General features: G+C 43.1%; 1 long non-coding RNA gene across 1 annotated transcript; it reads left to right on the top strand.

Annotated features, from left to right (window-relative positions):
- The first annotated feature begins 7,478 nt into the window (after nt 1-7,478).
- LOC108446192 lies at nt 7,479-17,198 on the top strand. Its single transcript, XR_001861313.1, has 5 exons — nt 7,479-7,583; nt 8,699-8,780; nt 12,891-12,990; nt 16,339-16,447; nt 16,545-17,198. It is a non-coding gene; the product is annotated as an uncharacterized LOC108446192 (long non-coding RNA).
- The last annotated feature ends 3,058 nt before the right edge of the window (nt 17,199-20,256 follow it).

Below are 20,256 nucleotides of genomic sequence, written 5' to 3' on the forward strand. Positions count from 1 at the left end.
CCATAGCATGGTGTCGTGCCTTTGCAAGCTAAATTAAAGAGCCCTCTACTGCTAAAAATCTACTTGACAAGGTGCTTAAGCTGCTGAAGTATATCGAGGATAATAAGGTCAATTTGTCTAGCTAAAGTCATACTCCTCCCTGCAGAGGCTCAGGTTAGATTAAAGGCTGTAGTGATTTTGTAGCAACTCTGGTTGAGGAATGGAAATAACATGTCTGTCATAAGGTGCATTTATATTGATATACCTGCACTTGCATGTGATATCTTCCTGATACGTCTGTCTGTGAAAAGCAAGGCTCCTCTCCAGCATGGTTACCACTTCCAGGTTTAGAACAGGCTTTACAGGAACAGAGATGAGACCTGGCTGCATGGGCTGTTGTACATGTCACACTGAAGGACATCCGCCTGTTGGAGCGAGTCCAGAGGAGGGCCACCAAGTTGATTGGAGGGATGAAGAAGCTCACCTATGAGGAAAGGCTGAGAGAATTGGGTTTGTTCAGCCTGGAGAAGAAAAGGCTTCAGGATGACCAAATTGCAACCCTCCAGTACCTGAAGGGAGCCTAAAAGAAAGATGGAGAGGGACTTTTTACAAGGACATGTAGTGACAGGACAATGGGTGCTGGCTTTAGAGTGAAAGAGGGTAGATTTAGACTAGATGTTAGAAAAAATACTTTACTGTGAGGATGATGAGGCACTGAAACAGGGTGCCCAGAGAAGCTGTGGATGCCCCATCCCTGGGAGTGTTCAAGGCGAGGTTGGATGGGGCATTGGGCAACCTGGTCTAGTGAAAGGTGTCCCTGTCCATGGCAGGGGGTTGGAACTAGATGATCTTTAAGCCCTACATTGAGCATCCTTGTAACAAAATGGCCTCAAACGACAGTGAAATAACTTCTATTAAAACTATGTGAGAGCACAGAACAGTGTTAGTTTCAGGATGCTTATTTTTTTTGTAGAAGCAAACCACCCAAACTAGCACCATCAGTCTAGAGTTAGGGTGTGCTGTGGCCTTATTTCAGCTTTCCAGTGCTGCTAGACAATGCATTTGCCATTTGTAGTCGCTTAATCTACTCAGGGCCAGGCTGTTGCTCCTCTTGTGCTTTAAGTTATGCCACCAGAGTTCAAAAGCCACGCTTATGATAAAATAGCTTAAACCAGTGCTGTTGTGGTGACTCACATTACAAATCTGATGCCTCTGAAACCTAGTGGTTGGTATCCTCACCTGAGGCAAAATAAAGGGAAACCTGTCACCTGCCACCATGGGTGCTTAAGGCAAAGAGTTTAACTTAAAGCAGGAATAAAAGCAAAACACATTCCCAGTAATGTCTCTCAGGAGTTGTGTCTGTACCTGCTGAGGCTCAGAGGCTGCTGCTGTCATGTGGAGACCAAGGAAAGCAGCTGAGACAGAGCTCCCGGGCTGCCTCATGTCTGCTAGGGGCTGTCAGACTGCTTTAGCTCTGTTAGTAACACATTATAGTTTAAAGCTTCTTGCTTGTGCCTTTTAAATGTCATATCTGAAATCCTCTGCCCACTCACTGGAAGCATTCTCAGTGGCTTCAACAGACAATAGTGATGCCAAATTTTGAGGTGACCATATGTTATCTCTGTATCTGCATGTCTGTCTTTGCTGCTGTTTGTCAGTGCCTGTACACAGAAGAGATGAAGGGCAGCACCTGACTGCAGTATTTCACCAGGACACATGACAACAGTTAAATACATCTCAAAAAGTATTTCTCCTTTTGTCCAAGAAGATGAGAGAGTTGCAGACAAAGGTAAATCCATAGAAATGCAGGTTAATACCCAGTTCCTAAACATATGACTGGCTTCAGTAAAAATGTGGTATGGACAACAGAGCTGTGTACAGGTTTTATTTGATGAATGCCAATCATGCTGTACAGGGCAGGAGGAGGACATGGGAGGGGATCCAAAGGAAGTTTCTCGATGTTGCTCGCAAACCCGGTACGTGTCCTGAATGGTATCTGCCTTCACATTCCTCTTCTGTCTCTTTTGCATGAGAGGATAATCTGTTTAGAATGACACAAAAGCCACTGATGTCCTGCGGTGGGTTTGAAGACACAGCCCAAGGAGGGATGTTTTCAACTGTGCCATCCCAGTGGCGACTTCCCTGAAATGTGACTGACTGATGGTGCAGTCTGCCTCATCCACTCCAATATTAATGAATGGTGAAGGAGCACTGCAACCAGTGAAACAAATAAAGTGCAGAAGGAAACCCAAGAACACCTTAAATTGGGTTCCATTTTTTTCCTCTTATTAGGTTGAACCATTCTTAGCACACAAATGTGGATGTGCCCTTGCATTTAGAACTCACTTAAATTTATCTGTTGTTGTGACCATGGGTTTCCAAGAACACAGAAAAACAACTTGTACCATGCAGCTAACTTTTCAAACAATGTATGAGAAGCACCCCCCAAAAGAGAAGTCTCAGCACCAACATGACCTAATTCCTTTGGTTCCTGTAAGAAATCTGTAAAAGCCAGTGATAGTTAGGAAGCTGATTGGACCTGATATGCCTTCAGGATAAACCTGAGACCACTGATGACTTGATTGAATAGCTCCATCACTATACATCAGTGGTGGTTAGAGAATCTATTTTGCTTTTGCCTTTTAAGTCACTTAAGTGACTTCAGCTAAATTGTTTCTCTGATGCCCTCTGTAGACAGTGAGGAGCCTGAGAATCTCTGGAAAATCTTCCAGCCCTCTCCTTCATTCTGTTTTTCTGCACATGCATCTAATGGCCTTGTTCCCCAATAGAACAGAGAGTTTGTGGATAAACCTAGAAGTTATTTCCTATTTGACTCTGGAAAACCTTTTGAGGGATAAGGAGATATGGAGAACATGAGAGTGAAGCTATTACATGTGTATATGTGACAATTAAAAAATTCCAGCTGAATAAGTTTATAAAGCAAACTTCCTTGAGAAAGTTCAGTGTTCCTGCCTTCCCCTAAGGAGAAGTGTCCGTTTTGCCTTTTCTCTCAACTCTTCATTGGAAGCTCCCAGGCAAAAACCAGAAGCATGGCACTTTCCCTCATATGCACGGAGAGCAGTGAGAGCCTCCAGGCCTGCTGAGAGAACCTAAGGTGTCTGGACTTGAGCCCTTATTTCAGTAGAAAAAATAGGAGAGCAAGGGGAGGCTGAGGAATCCTGTCGTTAGATAAGTAAGAACTCAACACTTAGTCTGCACAATGCTAAACATAAGATAAGTTTCCTGTAGTTCACTGATGCATTCAGACTTTTAGGATATGCAAAAATTTGGTCTAACAACCTTCAGAACAGAAGTATAGCAGCTATTTCAGGTTGAGAATATTATGCTGCTGTTGGTTTTGTATGGTGCAAACAACCAACCATGTCCTGAGAGAGGAATCATTGTATTCAGAAGGTATTTATTTTTTACTGTGAGAATCTTTAAACATGCCGTGTTTATTTATCCCTTAAACTGCATCTCTCCTTCCCAGCTAAAAATTGTCCACGTGACATTGTCATTTAGCACTTCCAACAGTGCTGGTAATACAGCATATCTGTCTTGAACAGGATTACAATTTGGTTTTACGCCTCAGTCCCTTCTTAAATCTTTAACAATAAGAAAATCACAAATTCTGAGCAGAATACAAATGTATCTGTATTTTCTAAACATTCAAGATGTTTCATGGCTCCCTAAAATCCCAGCACAAGAGCAAGAACCTGTCAAGAGATAATAAAGCACCCATCTTGAATTAATTCTGATCTAATCAAATGTAATTTGATCTGATCTAATCTAATCTCAGTCTGTCCAACCAGTAGGACTTTGTGATCTGCAGACATGATGCTCACACAATGGATTGGGAAGTTACTCCCTGCTTTAGCCATGGGTATTTTAATAGCTGGACTGGTTACTCCTCAAGTTCTGATTTCATGGGATTATGCCATGGAAAGGGAGGCAGATTGCTCTGGTGCTGGTATGAAGTGTTTGCATCATGTCTAGAAGCAGCAGGTGTGGTTCTTTTAGGTGATCCACTCCTCTGCAGAGAGTGAGAGTAATTTTAACAGTAACAGCTAGGCTGGTCTAAGGAAAATAGCAAGGAGAAGGCAATTTGTGTTCCTAGCTCAAGTGACAGTTGGAAAAAAGGGATAACCTTTCAGAAACACTAATTTTAAAAAAATATTTTCTTTAAAGTCTCTTATTTCCAGCTGTCTTAACTGCTCTAGTAAAAGTCACTATTTACCTCTGGAGAGCTTTCCTTGCTTTTGTATTCTTCTGTGGTTTTTCCATTTCCTCATCTCTAAAGAGCTGACAAGTCACTGAGAGATATGTCAAGTCACTGGGGGGCTATGACAGACCTACAGGGACACCATGCTCAAAGTGGGCAGGTTCTGGTTAAATACTGTGTGGACATCATGATGACTACCACACATACACTGCAAAGCTGCAGGAGGCATCCAGAGGACCTGCATTTCCTACTGGTCTTCCGCTTTGCTATGGAAAAGCACAGAAACAGGACTTCTTTATCCCAGATTTTAGCTGACTCCTAGCCAAGCATATGTATAAATGCTTTGCTGAACTGTTCTTTGTGAAGACTGCTGGCCTGAACCTATGGAGTCCTAAACCTTCTGTGCAATAGCGTAAGCGGAGATCTTCAGCACGTGTTGCAGTCTGTGCAGACGCCTTGTCTGCGTCCATCTGAGTCAAAAAACAGCGGCAGGGAAAATCCCTGGGACGGGAACTCGGTCATCTGTGCTGCTACCCGCTCCAAGCAGGCAGCAGCCCTCTCAGCAGGTCGCAGGCAGTGCTTGGGAGCCAGCATGGGCCATTCCCAGTGACCAGACCGGAGGCAGGTTTTGGAAAAGGAGAGCAGCCGGTAGCATAGACACAGGCCATACTGTGCTGGCTGGCCTTGGTGGCCAAAAGCAGTCCATGGCAGGCTGAATTTAAAGCTGTATAGGTGCAGGTTTAATTTAAATCTGTACAGGTACAGCTTTAAAGCTGAAATGTCTTTGGGTGACAGTGGGATGCCAAATAGTTTCCTTGTGCCAAATATTGATGGGTGTTTAATATACACTTTGCGCACATGCTGTGACCAGGGAAGATTGCCTACTGATGTTGTGTGAGTGCTCCTGACTCCTGCAGTGCTGTGGTGTGGGATGAGCACAACAGAGGAGAATCACAAGTGTAAAGTGCTTTAAAGATCACACTCCAGCAACTCTTACCAAAAAAATACTCTTGATTTGAAGTGTGATTTTTTTTTTAACAGCAGTTCTATACTACCAAAAGCCTTTTGTGGATGCAGTTACACAAAGGGAAAAGTAAAAGCTTTGACCAGTACAGCTTATTTAGTTTGGGGTATCCAGGTGAGCTGCACTGTCAGAAGCCCGATGCTGTAGGCAGAAGCAGTTTTTCAGGTGGAGGGCCCAGCCAATGTTACCTGGTCTTCTTCTTCTAGTGCAGATTTATCCACCCTTTGCAGCACTACTGAATTTTTGGTTATAAGCCATTTTTACCTCAATTTCCATGAGTAGTTATAAAGAGTTGTCTGTTCCCAAACTGGTGTCAATTCCAGTGATCCTTCCTGCCAACAGCAGCAATGGGTATGGCCTGAGCACAGGGAGGTGTTGAGGACTGCCTCCTGCCTCTCCATACCTTATCTCATGACCCTTGCTACTTGGCCACATGGTGGTATCCCTCTTCCCTGGGTGGACAGGATCAAATTCCTCACTTAGCCTGCCCCAGGGGGTAAGTTACTCTGAGGTTGCATTGAAGCAAAATTACATTTCTTGATTTTCCACTCTAAACTCAGGAATAGTAATTATTCTGAAATCAGCCTGGAGTGAAGACAGAGGTAAACCAAGTTTAGAGTATTTCATAAAGAGAACTTAAGGCGGGCAGCTTAGAAGTCTCAATAAGATGCCTAACATCAAGTGGATGAATCCCTCAACTCTTACCAAAAAAATACTCTTGATTTGAAGTGTGATTTTTTTTTTTAACAGCAGTTCTATACTACCAAAAGCCTTTTGTGGATGCAGTTACACAAAGGGAAAAGTAAAAGCTTTGACCAGTACAGCTTATTTAGTTTGGGGTATCCAGGTGAGCTGCACTGTCAGAAGCCCGATGCTGTAGGCAGAAGCAGTTTTTCAGGTGGAGGGCCCAGCCAATGTTACCTGGTCTTCTTCTTCTAGTGCAGATTTATCCACCCTTTGCAGCACTACTGAATTTTTGGTTATAAGCCATTTTTACCTCAATTTCCATGAGTAGTTATAAAGAGTTGTCTGTTCCCAAACTGGTGTCAATTCCAGTGATCCTTCCTGCCAACAGCAGCAATGGGTATGGCCTGAGCACAGGGAGGTGTTGAGGACTGCCTCCTGCCTCTCCATACCTTATCTCATGACCCTTGCTACTTGGCCACATGGTGGTATCCCTCTTCCCTGGGTGGACAGGATCAAATTCCTCACTTAGCCTGCCCCAGGGGGTAAGTTACTCTGAGGTTGCATTGAAGCAAAATTACATTTCTTGATTTTCCACTCTAAACTCAGGAATAGTAATTATTCTGAAATCAGCCTGGAGTGAAGACAGAGGTAAACCAAGTTTAGAGTATTTCATAAAGAGAACTTAAGGCGGGCAGCTTAGAAGTCTCAATAAGATGCCTAACATCAAGTGGATGAATCCCTCTCCTTCTCCAAGGAAATCTTGCATGCTGTGGAAGAACTTCTGGAAATGCACTATATGTAGTAAAAGAAAAGACAAAGGCAAATCTGAAGTGACAAAATGACTGACTGGAACCATATTCTATTATGGATTACATAGGGTTTACTGTGCAAGCATCATCCATCTGTACACATGTACTCTCCCTTGTGCCTCTGGTATTAGCAGTAGAAACTCACATGCTCATACATATTTCTAGTACAAAGCACATGGGGCTTAAGAGGAAAACTTGTCTGTAGGCAAATTGGGCGGTGTTTGGATTGCACATTAATGGTGCTATAGGGCCATCAGTAGGTAGGTGGTCCCAGGAAGAAAAATAACACATCCATTATATTTCCTGTTTCTGAAAGGAGGAACTGATACCCCAGTGCCAACACACCACTGCCCCAAACTGGCAAATGTCTCTGCGTGTGCAGGAGATAGGGCACAGCAGGGAACTGCAATGCTGGCACTTAGTGGATTGCATGTCAGCCTCCTCTCAGTGGGCTCTGTAAGCCTATCAAGGGCACAGATAGGAGAGAGGGGATTTGCCACTTACTGAGAGGCTGTCAGAGCAAAATGCAGCTACACGAATGCTTTTTTCCTCTGCAATAGACATGGTGTTTGAAAAGAATCTCAAGAGCAAAGGGTAATGGGAACCATTACCTGTCCCATGTAAAGTGTCTGCCCTGCAGTGTAACAAAACATTTCAGAGAAGACTAGTTGAAGTGATTTGGGCGGAATTCTTTTTTTTCTACACTCTCTCTGTATGAGAGATGAAAGATTGTTCTGTGTTTGCTCTCAGGTCAGGACTCCAGTATACCAGGAGACTGGCAGATTCCCAATACAAAGATACTCCCCACCTTGGAGAACTTGTGATCTGAAAGTCAGACAAGAAGCTCTGAACAGAGACACAGGTACACCAAACAGTCAGACACAGTGGGGTGTTTCTGCTCAGTACTCCAGCGGCAGACCTAATGAAGAAGTGTGTGTTGGGAATAACGTTGTTACTTTTTGATGTAGTTTTGTGGAAACGCATCTCAGCAAAGCGCAGAGTTAAGAATGATAAGGGCGAGTGAAGGGAATTAATTAACCTGGTCACACTTTGTGTGGGATGCAAGGTACAAATCTCAGAGATTAAAGGGTTACAAGCCCCAGGGCAGGTGATGACATGTCTGTTGTGTGGTGGTCTCAAAGCTGGGCTGGATTTGTTTCTAGCATTTATTGTGGCTTAAATGTATCCTTGAGCTGGGCATGGTGAGGGAAGATGGCTCTTGAGTAAGAGCCATTGCCTTTGACATCAAGTCCTGGCCACAAAACCTGTCAATGAAACAGCAAATTAGAGAAGATGTAGCTACCACCCTAGTCCAAAGAAGGCTGCTTATCTGCATGGCTACAAGCAGGTGATGCAGAGAACTGAACGAGCTGCACAAGCCTCTGCGTGGCAGGGCTGCAGCGCTGCAAGTACAGTGAGCTGCGCTTGCTCTCACTTTTCCTGGCTATAGACACCTAAGGTCTGATTCTTCTGGCTCTGCACTCTGCACAGTCATTAACACCGCTTTGAAGAGCTGGGTTAGTGGGTGTAAAATACTACCATTTAGTAAGGCATCATTTTGCCACCACTTCACAGCACTGTAAAATGAGAATCTAAGCTATGGAGCAGCAAAAACCTGAGCCCCAAGTATTCACCTCATTAGAGAATCCTTCGCTGTGTGAATGGGAAATAATAAGGGCAAATGCATCTGTCCTGAAATTACACAGGCTGCCTGAGTTTGGTCTGAGATTTTAATGGAAGACCAGAGCAATAGAATAGAAAAATTATTAAATTAATATGTAGTACTAGTGGATTTGAAGCAGGGACTGAATTTTACTTCCTCTTTTCCTGCTTTTACATGAAATTTCAAGCAATACCCTTCTCTACTGCATTTAAAATAATTTGAATAAATATATAATAGATGCACAGACAAACGTGTGTAGGTAGGTAGTGTAAATACATATTTGGAGATGACACTGTTCTCAATATGTTTTCCAGCTAAATTCTTCTTGGGGAAAAAAAAAAAATTGCTCTTTCATGTGGATTCTCATACTCTTTCCATGTGTCTTGCCTGTGGAAGGTAAGTACTTAATTTTTTTCTTCTTTCTTAGTTTAGTTTGGGTGCACTTTTTTTTTTTTTAGGTCTTCTTTGCCATAGGCCCTGAAAACAATAATAAAAAAAGACTGTGGCAGTTGCTTCCATGTGGCTTGCCGAAGGGGTGTTAAGAAATTTTTCTTGGTGTTCTGTATGTGTGAGCTGCAAAGAGGTGATAAATTGCTGAAGGAAATTAAAGCAGAGGGTTGAAGCTCAAGTTTTGTACTCTTCTGATTCAGGCAGTCTTGGATTACAAGCTGCTGGTTTTGTTAGAAATCAAAAGTTTATTTGCTCTAAACCCAGGGGTGCTTCAAAGACAGATTAATAGGTAGAAACATCATGCAGCCTCTGGTGCTCTCTGGGCTTGCTTTACTCAGGTGCTGGACAAAGACACCACAGTATATCAGAGAGGAGCAGCTGAAGCGGTAGTCGTAATACTTTGGACAAGCACTCATTTCTAATCGTGGCGATTCCCAGAGCAGGGCTCCACACTGCCGTCCCCTTGCTGCCATGTGGAGGCACCCAGCCCACGTGCCCATCCCATCGGATGCCTCCTGTGCCACTGCCTGACTGGCAGCAAAGGAACTTGGCTATCAGATCAAAATTTGTTTCTTGGATTCTTTCAGGGCCATTAAGCCACCGCTGCCCCCAGTGAATGACACTTTGCTGTGAGTGGGAAAGTTGTGGCTGCCAGTTACAGCTGCTAGCTGGTCACAGCTTGGCTGTTTTGCTTTGCCTTACAATGGCCTCAGCATGCCCACCCTTTCCAAAATTAAGATCTTTTTCATTTGTGCATTCAGCTGTGGTGCTGGCATGAGTCCACATTAAGAGGTTTTCTTTCCTTTTCTCCTTCCCCCAAGTTCCAAGTTGTTGCAGCTTTACCTTCAGCATTATCAGCTGAACACCAGTAATGCTGGCTCTTAGCTAGGGTTTTGGGTCCAAACATTTTGCAATGTTCCATGAAGGAAGGGAAGTTTTATGGACTCTGGGTTGCAGCTGAGAACACCAAGGCATGGGGCTGTGGCAAGCTGCTGCATTATTCAGTAACAAGCAAGGAAGCCTGGCCAGGCTGGATGATGGCTCAGAGCAGCGTGTGGTTACACTGCTGGCTGGGACCTTTAGTCATCGCTACACCATCTTGCTTTAAACCTGCCTGGAACTTGCTTCAGCCCCAGCTCTGACATGGCTTGAGAGCTGCCCACAGCAGTGTGTGGGGTTGCACAGGCTGCTGCTGTCCTGCTCTGCTACTCTAGCTGGCTCCTTGGCCACAGCAGCGCTAGGTTGAGACCAGTATCTGCAGCCACAGTTCACACTCCATCCCCCTTCTGCAAGCTGATTTTTTCCTTCCTCAGTGGCTGTAACTTGGGAGCTGGTGAGGAGTGAGTCAGCATCTGCTGCCTGCTTTTGGGGTGAGAGCAGAAAGGCAGGGGCAGTAACACCTATAACACCCAGCGTGCCTCAGATGTCTGTAATTCCCAGAGGTCCAGCTTACACGCGTTTTCCTGGACTTGCTGCAACTGTGAGGACCCAAGAGGAGAGTGGGGTGTGCCTGCTGAGATCAGCTGCAAGTAGAGATGCACAGGGCAGGGACTCCCCAGGCTGACAGACTGGAGCTGCAGTGTTGATGTCCCAAGTCTGCCACTTCCTTGTGACACTATCGCTGCTTGAAAGAACCATACTTTTTTTGTTCATTTGTAAGGCTGTGAAAACACATCCACAAACATAGCCAGGATGAGGCTGAAGTGAGATATCAGTGCTCAGGTTCCTACAGATGCGTGTGAGGCTCAGGCACTGCCTTACCCATGTGCAGCCTGCATGGTATATGGCAGCACTGCCCACCAAACGCTGCTGGGCAAGGGGTCCAAGCCACTTTGGGCCAGCTTCAGCACATGCAAAAGCATTTACTACCTGGCTGCAGAGAGGCTGCATGAAAGAGGAAAGGACTGAGTCTGTCCTTTGTCCCTCGTATGCCTTGGCCCCATGAAACACCCCACAGTGCTGCTGCCTGCTGAGGAGTGGACTGAAGGCCCTATGTAGCAGACTGTGATGTCCAGCAGGTCAGGAGTTGCCCATAGAGAGTTCAGGCTCCAACACAGAAGCAGGCATCTCCTCCTTTCCTCCAGGAAACAGGAGTTAAAAGTGCAGGATTCTCCTTTTAACCTATTTGCCCCAAATCCTTTTGTTAAAATAAAAATTGCCATTTGTCAAAGAAAAGCAATCCATTAAGGCAAGCTTGCAAAGCCCTTCAAAGCAGCAATGGCAAAACATTAAAACTGAAAGTAACAGCATATTGCCCTCAAATTGCATCTTTTGGCATTCACTTCTGAGCAATGGGACCCCAAAAAATACCAGCTGCCTGGGGGGAACCTGGTGGGACAGGGTGGGAATTTCTGTGAGCACAGATGGTGGTACACTGCTGCATCTACTACACTAGTACTGTGCAGAACTGATGCCTTGAGAGGCCACGTAAAAAGAGAGACTAGACAAGAATAAGGGAATAAAGGTAGGTATTTATTTGAAAGGCCTTCAAAGGTACACCCAGGGTTAGCCAGAGGCTACTCTCAAAAATGGACTCCAAGATGGACGACAGGTCACGAATTCTTCACACTTTTAAAAGTTTGGTTCATTTGCATATCAGGGTTAATTCTCCAATTAAAATGTCATTTAATGATGTAATTTCCCCAAGCTCACCCCCTTCTTAAGATGTTGGTTTACACATTTTGGGCCTAGAACAGTCTGAGTGTCCTTGGAGAGCAGGCCTGGAGATGCTTTGTTATGTCTACCTAGCATGAGAGAGCAGAAGTTAACAGGCTACAAGAAACTTCAGAGTTACACACTAGGCAGTACAGGATTTGAAAAATATGAAAGTTAAAACCTAAGGCATCACAATCATGGACTATCTTCAAGGGTCTGGGAAGACATGTCCAGCTGTGGAATGTGATAAAAAGAGAAGTGAACAAAATGGGACAATGTCCAATTGGATGGTGTTGGGTCATTCAGTGAGAGTTGTAAGTACATGTGTAACCAGTCTACTGACAAGCCAGAGCTTACATCTTGCCCACAACGTGATTTATCTTACAGTTTCAAGCAGTAAACCAATATAACCAAAATGAAGTTGTTCCTTCACAGAAAGAAGGAAAGGAAGCTTTGTTTTCTCAATAGTGTCTCAGGAATATTGCCCTCTGCCCTCGCACAATGCAGTGTAAACTTGCTTGTAATTTGTGCTGGAGCGGGGAAGTCAGCTCTCTCTCTGTTTCATTGTAAACCTACACTTAAAATCCTTTCCTGGCATTGATCCCAGCTTTGATATGCATTAGTAAACATTCATGACACCGACATTAATCCAGTGTGAGCTTATAGCCATTTGTTATATTAGACACTAAAAAACAGTCATGAGGCCATGATTTGATAGTGTTATCTCAACACCTTGTGTACAGATGCGAGGCTGATTTGGTGACATATCATCCTTGACACATGACACATAGAGACCATGCTTCAATCAACACGCCGTGCCTCTGGGCAGTGTGGTGTTACAGCCTCTGCAGGGGAATGCCACTGCCTGTGAAACCACCTCTCCTGCAACTAGTGGTGATGGCAGGGCTGCAGAGACTGGGAAGCAAGAAACTGAGCCGGGTATTCAAAAATCAAATACACCAAAATGTAACAGTCTCCTGCATGTTAATGATGTTTCATTATTTGCAGACGTGTCTAAGCAAGAACCTGCTTTTCTTATAATTACTTATTCTGCAAATAAATTCAGTAGTAATGATCTTGGTAGCCCGATTGGCCCTAGATCTAGCCATAAAGCCATCATAATTTGTATAATTTCATTTAAGTTCTGCCCTAAATCACTCTGTTCATTTAAATTGTAGTCATCCTGATTTACTTGAGCATGGTGTGCCTGTGTGATGCACCTGAAAATATATGATGGTCACGAGCAGTGGGTTGCAAATGGAGTTGCATCACCAACAGGGAGATGTGGTGACCAATACAATTTTCCAGATATGAAAAAAAAATAGAGTATTGTCATTTGTTTAGAAGTGTAGTCAGGATGTGTTTTCTTAAAGAGTAGCAATCTGGTTTTGCTGTGAGCAGGATCTGGCCTTAACTGTCCATGGGCAAAGAAACAGCCGGTTTCATCGCTGCCCCACACTCATGTCTGTCTTCCAAGAGGGAGAAGAAACCTTTCCTGGTGGTAAGTGCAACTGGTTGTGATGTGACAGTGGCAGAAAATACAGGTGAAAGTGCTTCTTTACACAAACCAGACTTCACGCCCAAGCTCCTTCTCAATCCTGTGTTTTAGTGATCTGGATGTGCCTGCTGTATGAGGTGAGTGCTGACTTTTGGCTGTACTAGTGGTAACGAAGGGTTACAGAAATGCTGAAACTCAAAAATACAAACATAAATGCCAAGCCTCCGGCCCATCCACTGGGCATTTCTAATTGTCAGGTGAATGGATGAGAACTGTTGTGATAAATGTCATGTATCTTTTGGGTTGTTACACAACAGTGATAAGGAAAAAGGCAAGACACAGAAAGGAGAATGCTGGAGCTGCCTGTCTCTACTTGGGAAATAACAAGGCCTGCATTAGAAATATCTTTAAAAATGCTATCTGGAATTTGTAAGATGGCATGGTTAGTCCTGAAAAGACTGAGTTTTGAAGCATCACTGATGAATATTATGTTGCTGCCAGGGCTTTGCACACACCGACACTCAGGCTCAGTGGGAGACAGGCAAAAGCACAGGTAAAAGCTGGACAGATGAGAAAGTGCTTCCATGCTCAGCCCCCGCCAGTTGCTGCTGTCAAAATGGCTTTCTGTCCTTGCAGGCACCAGTGGGCTTCAGTTCAGGGTTCCTGATGTTTAATTGCCAAAATGAAAACCATACATGTGTATAGATACTGGATTGCTCAGAATACCATTGCCAAGGGGCAGGAATACTAACATAAGGTGGAATTGATAGCAGTTTAATTTTCCAGGCTGCAAATTGTGTTTGCAAAGGCTTGCATATAATTCCCACTTCTTCTAATGCCTCTATATACAGACATACAACAATAAAACTGAATCACCACAGAGGGACTTGCAGGAGCTAACAAGTCCTCAAGGATTTATAGTGCAATATTCAGACAATAGAGTTTACAGAAACATCATTGATCCTGCTAGGAGAGTTAAATTAGTACTTTGGTCCTATCTCGTTATTTACTTTCATAAGAAAACTTGCACACATTATGTAATTTTTCTACCTTTGTGGCTATTCTCACATGGCCATTTCAAGGGAGGCTCTTGTTAATGTCTGCTTTAATGTCTCTTGCCAACTCAGGGTGGCAAAAATTACCCCATGGCATGTCATTAGCTCTGGTCGTAGCTTGGTGTGTGAGTGCAGGCTTTGATTGGTACAGGGACTGCTAAATGACAGCAATTTTGCTAGCACTGTGCTACTGTGTACATGATGTGGGAGTTACTGTGGGTTATTGCTGAAATTTGCGGTGTCATGGGTAGTACGTAGGCATTCTTCAAAGCCTCGTGTACTCAGGAAAGTTTCAATGGTTTAACTTAAAACAAGTTTCACACCGGGGAAGACTGTACAAGTGCTTGGTTTCAGTTTAAACACAATTTATTTTAATGTCGTCTCTTGGGGGAGGGTTAATTTTTCTTTTTGTACCAAAATAAGTGGAATGAAATGGAAGATTTGTGCCTAGAAGCAAGGCACTGAATGCCCTGGCGCAGGTGTTGGGGCCCTTGATTTGCATAGAGACATTGTTCTTCTTGAAAGCCTGTCAGTCAGTGTGGTCAGAGAGGAGTGCCAGACACATCCAGACACATCCTAACATCACAGTGTGAAGGACTTGTCTTGGGGAGCCAGAGCTGCGGCCACTGAGAGAGGAAGAGCTCTTAGCTGCACCTGACTTCTGAGGACGTGCAAAAGCTCTTGGCCAAAGACTCTAACTATCTATCTTCAGCTTGGGCATCTTAAATTAAACCTTCTCCTTTTTGTGTCCAAACTGTTCGCTTTCCTTTTGCGTAGCTCTCAGCCGTGAAGCTTTGACTCAGCAATACGATATTGCCAGGCTGCTGCTGCTGTGGCAAGAATGAACCACACTAAAAGGGTGGACACATTTGTGAGGAAAGCCTCAAGTACTTCCCACATAGGTGATGATTTATTCCCATGTCCACTATTGTCTTAGCTGTATTTTCAGCACTTCCCACTTAAGAAGATAAACTATTGGACGTGCAAAACATCACACAGTGGATTAAGGACTTCCATCCAGTCAGAGGTTTGTTCCTCTAAACTTTGACCCTGTGTTCAAGCCAGTGACTTTGTAATATATATTTTAAAAACATATGGGCTACCATCTTGCATCCTTATTAATGTATTGAGACTCATTCTACAACATACACAGTAATTACTTTCCAGTGATGTCCTAGACACATGAAAGATTTTTGAAAAAGTAACACTGTTCACTGATGGGAAATTTTTAAAAAATTAAAGCTGACTTATTACTTGAAGGAGAGAAAAGGCCATGAAACAGGTATTTTTACTCAGCAAAAGAGAAAATTTTTAGCTTCTAAATGTGCAGAGACACTAAATCAGCTATCACAAATGTGTGCTGGTGATGCAGCCAACAACACTTAATTATCAGTTCTACAGGAAAATTAGGTGAGAAAATTACTTGTCTTTTTATATTTATTTTATTTATAAAAGAACCCAAAGACAGTGACAATTCCCTCACTACAGCACATTAGACAAAGATGGCTTGTCTGTCCTTTTCTTCTCCCTAGGTGATACAGATTGATAAATTCCTGCAATGTACACAATTTAATTTGTGTTACTCTTTTTCAAAGTTAGGGTTTCTTCTGCAGTGTTGAAGGAAGCTGTTTTGGTAGAGATGAAGCAGGCTCACCTTTTATAGGGTCTTAGATTAGAAATATTTGAGATATGGAGACAAGAACCCTATTTGGTCTGATATATTGACCTTCTCTGCAATGTGTGTGCCATTGTTTTTGTGTGTAGATACTATTTGCATATGCATCTTACTTCTTTCTTCCTCATAAATCATTTGGTTCAGTAAGTAACATCTAGGCATGAAGATACTGATCATATCAGCATGGCTTGATGTGTCCTCTGACATTCCAGCCTGATTATTTCTTCCCAGTGTACGGGCAGAAATCAGCAGCCACAGCTGGAGGGAAGAAGAAGGTAGAGCCATGGATGGGACTCCAGAAATACCACAAGCCTGTTTTGTGGCCAAATATTTTGTATCATAAAATCACAGGCCCATGGATCATGGAAACAACAGGAGATGCTCAGTGTTTTCAGGACTAGACATAAATTTAATCAATTACTTGATTTGGACTATGCTAGCCCTGGAGCATGCAAGAAAAATTTCACACTCTGAAGATGCCTTAATATCTGATTAGCTTTGTGTTCCAGATCAGGCTTTAATTCCTTCATGCCTGGGTGTGTTGTAAAACAGGAGTCTTCATAGACACACACTCTGTGTTTGGTCTATGCTTGGTCTCATGTGGATGTCCTCTCTTCCCAGATGGATGGAGGTGACCTAAAACTCACTGAAAGCTTTTGTGCTAGCAAGACTGGCTTTCTCTATAAGGAACTCTAGAGGACAGGATTTATTCCATCTTATGTTTAAAAAGGTAACTTAACTGGTAATGAAAGAATTGTCTCAGCCTGAAAAGGTACTGAAGCAGCTGGGGATGAATGATTCCATGGGTGTTTTCTTTCTCCCAACAGCAAAGTGGACTGAAGCAGCACTTGTTTCCCCTCTGGCTGCTTGTTCCTGCCCTGCAGCAGCTCCTAGTTGACTGAGCAGGGCTTTGATCACCCGGGAGTCCATCGCCCCAAAGAGTAATCTTTACCTTGGTTTTGCTTTGCTATATTTGAGCTGAATTGGTTTCTCCATCTGCGAATGGATCCTTCATTCATGTATCCTTTTCTAGAGGCACTGAGTTGTTGTTGGTTTATTGCTGCATTCCGTTGGTCTTCAGGTGGCAGATTTCTTCCAGTTTATATCTACCAACCATAAGAAAGCTAATAATGTATAGATCATGTATAGGTGATAAGCAAAGTAAGCTGTTGTGTAAATTACTTTTTACTGGAAAATCAGTAAGAATCTTGAAAATTCTGGCCACCTGTATTTCTTTCTGAGAGGCAGATAAGGCGTAGGATGGTAATCTGTAGATTAAAAAGCCAGGGAGTTGACTGACTAAAATTACAGTTACAATTACGGTGCATCAAAGTGAATCTATGTTAAAAGTGGTCTACCATGGAGATCCCTTCCCTTGGCCTGTTGAATGCAAGTACATCTCAGGATATGAGTTCTTCTCAAGATGAATTAAGGGTGATGCCATTTCCTGGTCTTAAAATCAAGAGTCATACATGGTTCGAAGGGAAAAAGGGATTTTATCTTGGTATTTATTTTAAGGATCCTTAGGTGCACTATGTCCAGGTTGAATGCACCGAAATGCACCCCGCAATGCTCACCCCCAAAAGATCTGGTATAACATTATAGGTGTTACTAATTAGCATATCTATCAAAGATTCCCCAATGAGAGGCTTGAATGAGCCCCCCTCCCCAAGAAACCTTCCCCTGGATGGTTCTATCTTAGTTTACAGAATGTGTTCTGGAGAGCAGCTTGGGGTCTGGGGCACACTAAACTCTACCTACAATGCTTCTAAAATGTTTAGTCTCCTAGCTGAACAAACAAGTCCAAGAATGTAGGCAAAAAGCACTAAGAATACAGAAGCTGTAAAAAGGTATAACAGGGGTATAAAAGAAAAGGCAAAAAGTCTTCATGGCATCAAGGGGAGGTGGAAAAGCAGGAAGACAAATCATTCTCTCAACATTAGGGTAAGAAATAAATCATCAGGAACTAAACTGGTTTGGATTTTGTCTCAGGTGCTCATCTGCCACCATGACCCAATGTAGCTGCTACACATGAATATGCCAAGAAAAATCCTGGCTCAAAAAATCTTACTCCACATGTATGATGGAAGATGAAAGAAAAAAGAAAGGTGATCTTGAGGGGGACAGTCACCTAGGTCTCAGCAGTCAACAAGTTTCCATCAAGTATATCATCCTTCACCAGCAGCAGCTGCCTGTTCACTAGTGGTAAGGGGAGAGTACCCCTGGGAGTGCATGGCATTTCAAGGATGGAAGACCATAGGCAGTGTCTTTTCAGGAGTGGATTTGGTTGTTCCTTGAGTTGAATAGGAATATGTGGTGACCACATATTTTCCTGATCATTTGTTAGTAAACATGCAAGCCAGGGTCTAGTTGGCTGTTGGCACTGGTACCAGTTCTGGTGCTGGTATGCCCAGCCAGTTCCTGCATTTTCTTGGAGGGTACATGCCATTGGAGCCAAGGAAATCATGTTCTCCTGGGACTCAGATCTAGCAATGTCTAATAAAAGGCCCGATGAAGAAAAATTTCTGCAAGGTTTATTTTCCCCTGGGAAATTAAGCATTGTATACCACAATGTGCCTGGCATATGGCTGCCTATCCATGGGAGCACTGAATCCATCCCTGACTCAGCAAAGTACTGTAAGCAGTGTTTAGTTGTTATAAACAGGACTTAAGCACAGGTCTAAAGCTGGGCACATGCTTAGCTGAATCAAATTCATTTCAATTGTGCACAAAAAAGGTAAAACACTGAGATTTGTATTGTGACAAAAAGCTAGGTTTTTTTCTTAGGTAAGCGCTGGATCAAGAAATGGTAATGAGCCTGTTTTCCAGATTAATTCAATTTATTTTAGATGTGTGTTAGTTTGTCTCTTCACCTTGCAGATATCTCTTGCAAAAGAGACAAGGTACACAAAAATTGATTTACAAGACCAGGTGCACAATCCACATAGTGAAATAGGTCTTCTGGTTGTTATCTTTATTATTTGTACTCTATCACCCCGTTCTGACTGCAGGTGACAATAGCCATATACTTTGCAGAGAATGGTTAATGAACTGACAAACAATCAGCCAGATTTCTTTTCTTGGCTGATAATTTACAGATTTGTTAATGCTCTAATGTCAAAGTCTTTCTATCCTGGTATGTCTCACTGTCTAGGAAAGAAAGCACTCGTGCTGCCTGCCACCATGTAAGTGTCTAATTCTTCTTTCTAATGCTAATGGTAGGCTGTACCAGAGAACCCTACAACAACATTTTAACTCTTAAAAATCTAGTCTCCTTGATGGTTTTAGGCTATTTGCTTCTTAATTACTTTGCAAGTTTCTTTGCTCTTGCATTTAAAAAAGGAAGTATCTGAGAGTCATTTTTTCTAAACAGTATACTTTGAAACCAGAGACATGCTTGTGGGTGTCATTCTATGCTTTCAGACATCACCACCTTTCTTTGGAGGTTTAGAAATTGGTATGCAAATACCCAACACCCTTTTGCATCAACCTCATTAGAGCCAATAAACATTTCACTTTAAACATCAATGTTCCCAAATGGGAGGGTTGAAGATCCAGCCTGTTTATCTCTTTTCAAACAGGTGACTCCTTATTACCCTCTGAAAAACTGGAATGCAAAGCAGTCTCTCATCTGTAGCTATTACAGCCTGTGATGCAGTGTAGTCATGGTTTATTTTCCCTCTTCCTTTGGTGGCCACTTGGCCATCAAATTCACACTCACTCTCTTAAATACTCATTCAATCACTCCAGTGTCTTAATATTTGCACTAATTTCATTGCTCTCTAGTTTGCATTCAGCATAGAAAACTCTTCAGACCCTTCACAGTGAGTGTGGGGGACAAAGCAGCAGTAGCAGCTGGACAGACACCTCATCCACACACAGTTCCACTGCAGCTGGGTCACCAGCAGGAGCTTTTACAGGGTGTTTGTGTGCAGGGAAGTGCAGGTGCAGCAGGGCTGAATGAAGGACACACTGCAAGGAAGAGCAAAGGCATGTAGTGCTAGAACTAAAACAGAAAATGGAGAGTTTGTGCTAAGCTTAAAAAGCAAAAATTTCTCTCTGCATCCAAGAAAGAAGGATGGCTTGGTGGGCAGAGCAGGCAGCAGAGTTGGGACAGAGGTGCCATTTCTGACTTTGTTACTGGCTGTGGTGATACTTTATCGATGGCCCCATTTCCTATCTTTTAACATGAGGGTTGTACTTGCTAAAATGGCAAGAACTAGTGGCTCTGCAGGAGATTAGGCTGGCAGGCACAGAAACTACTAGAAATCTCTTCTGTAGTTCATGGCAAATTGTAACTACACTTCTTTAAATTTACTCAGATAAAGAATTAAATACCTGAATTAAAAAAAGAAAAATATTATCAAATTTTAAGTTCATTTTTAATATGGCAGCCTTTAAAAACATTGGGCCCTACCCCAGCATTTGTTGTTCTTCCAGAATTCTTTTTCTTGCCAAAATAACATATGCAAGAAGTGTAAGTAGGAAGAAGAGGGGAGGCTGTGCCCCTTCTCGTCCCTCACACTTGGAGCCAACAGC

Source organism: Corvus brachyrhynchos, unplaced genomic scaffold, assembly GCF_000691975.1.
Source record: "Corvus brachyrhynchos isolate BGI_N302 unplaced genomic scaffold, ASM69197v1 scaffold53, whole genome shotgun sequence".
Taxonomy (NCBI): Eukaryota; Metazoa; Chordata; class Aves; order Passeriformes; family Corvidae; genus Corvus; species Corvus brachyrhynchos.